The sequence below is a fragment of the Dipodomys spectabilis genome, unplaced genomic scaffold (assembly GCF_019054845.1).
Source record: "Dipodomys spectabilis isolate Male_0828 unplaced genomic scaffold, ASM1905484v1 ptg000224l, whole genome shotgun sequence".
In the NCBI taxonomy this organism is placed as follows: domain Eukaryota; kingdom Metazoa; phylum Chordata; class Mammalia; order Rodentia; family Heteromyidae; genus Dipodomys; species Dipodomys spectabilis.
Genome location: NW_024870901.1, coordinates 522,199 through 524,488, shown reverse-complemented (window position 1 = coordinate 524,488; position 2,290 = coordinate 522,199). Strand labels below are relative to the sequence as shown.

At 35.3% G+C, this 2,290-nt stretch overlaps 1 pseudogene; it reads left to right on the top strand.

Annotated features, from left to right (window-relative positions):
- The first annotated feature begins 450 nt into the window (after nucleotides 1–450).
- Nucleotides 451–547, top strand: LOC122123167 (annotated as a pseudogene).
- The last annotated feature ends 1,743 nt before the right edge of the window (nucleotides 548–2,290 follow it).

Genomic DNA, 2,290 nt, shown 5'->3' with positions numbered 1-2,290 from the left:
TCTGGTTGGTCTGTTCCCACATGGAAGAAGGGTAAAGGCTCAGGTAGACATTTGTGCCAGTAACACCTCATTTGGGAAAATATCAGCTGAAGAAGTTTAGAAGTAGCTCTTAAGCAACGCTTACTTTGAATCCATTAGGTCCACATAGCTAACACAGTTGGATAAATAAGTACTTGAAAAAGCCATCACCTTTGGACCTATCTGTAAATAATTGAGAATACGATCAAATTCCAAATAAAAAGACTTAAGATAGTCATTGACAAAAAAATTTGCAAATGTGAGCAATTGATTGATCAATATAATTTTTTTCTACTATTCACAGAATTTTAGGGAAATAAGATCGATAGCATTGTTAGGAACAATACGGTTTCCTTGTTACAAGTAGGCACCCATAGATATAGGCTTGTATAAAGATTGCATCATTAACTACTTAAATTTAGAGGATACTACATGCTTCAGCAGCACGAATACTCAAATTACAATGCAGAGATTAACATGGCACTTGCACAAGGATAACATGAAAATTTGAGAAGTATTCATATGTTTCATTCTTCAGATGCAAGAAATGAAAAACAGTTATTAAAACAAAATTACAACTGTAACAATACACGTAATTCATATAATTAAATTTAGTTTGACATCAGTATATTAAATATTCACCTCAGAAAGGCGTTTACATAGCATAAACTTTACAAAACTTTTCAAATTAGACATTGTCATTTTATCCCAAAGAAAAATAATATTAAGACCTAGAAAAAAAGGAATCAAACTGTTTCTATATGGAATGCAATCAGAAAGGACACATTAATGAACCTAAATATTATAAAATAATGTAGAATTCAAAGTATATCTAGGAGAAAATAAAATAAATTATGAACATTATGCAAACATAGAATATAGAATATTTTAAAATATACTTTTTCAGACAAGCACCAGAAATATTTTAGTTTCTGTACTACTCATTTCAACAGGTAAGTTAAAATTGTTTCTGATTAAAAAATCACAAACTCTGAAGAAATCATTATACATGTATACAAAAACTATTGAATACATTTTGACATCCAATGCAGGCAATTCACTTGGAAGAATTCTTCGGAATCCATGAATTTTTACAGTAAAATATTGGTGTTGCCGGGCACATGTGGCTTATGCCTATAATGCTAGCTACACAAGAGGCTGAGACCTGAGGATCATGGTTCCAAGGCAGCCTGGGAAGGAAAGTCTGTGGTACTCTTATCTCCAATAAACCACTAGAAAACTGGAAGTGGAGCTGAGGCTCAAGTAGTAGAGCGCTCACCTTGAGCTGAAGAGCACAGAGATAGCTCCCAGGCCCAGAGTTCAAGCCCCATGGCAGACCAAAATAAAATATATTGCTCTTATTTGGATTGTGAAAATATTTTGTAGGGACACAAAAGATCGACTTGCATTTTTGAAATTTAAGAAACTTAACCCCGACCATTAGGACATAGGTGAACAATTTGTACAGCCTTCCACAACTTCATAGAGGTAGTGATACATACTTATCCTTTTGGCAATATCAAATGCAATTTTTTTCTATGTTGTTCTCCCGGCCTGGTTTTATATAATGGTTCAACAGAAGGAGATCAAGAGTATCTTTGCTAGCTCAATTCTCAGCAGCAAGATGTAAGGGGGACAAGAGGCCTTTAGTTGGGCATTAGTATCTGCATCATGATGAAGTAATAAAGAAGTCACTCTGGTATTATTCCACGTATATGCACTGTGCAGGGGTGTCTATTCATCTACAGTTATTGCATGTGCCGCTTGAGACACCAACTCACTGACAATGTCTAATTGTCCACTGTACGCTTCTCGATGAAGAGGGGTATACTCGTCGTCATCCCTACTATTCACATGAGTGGCCTTTTGGGAAAGAAGTCTCCGCACTGTAGTAAGCCGAATATTTTTGGCAGCCCAATGAAGAAATTTGCTTGGATCCTTCTCCATTTTTTTCTTGCAATTGATATCATTCCTTATTTTTTCATCTTGTTCTTCCTATTCCTAAGAATTGCCTAACCAGAAACTTTGAGTGCCAGTGGGAATGAGGTGTCCATGTATTTTCCTAATAGTTCACATTGGTTGAACTGGTCAGAAATATTCAGTGAATTTTCTGCAACTGTTTATTCACCATGATTTATTTTCTCTTTTTCCAATTTTACTATTCGAAATTATTCTAACTGGAGAGTAGGGAATTGATGGAGACCAGAGGAAAGATGTTCCTCCGTATTCAAATGTACACACTGAAAATGAGGACCAGTGATGTCTTCATGTG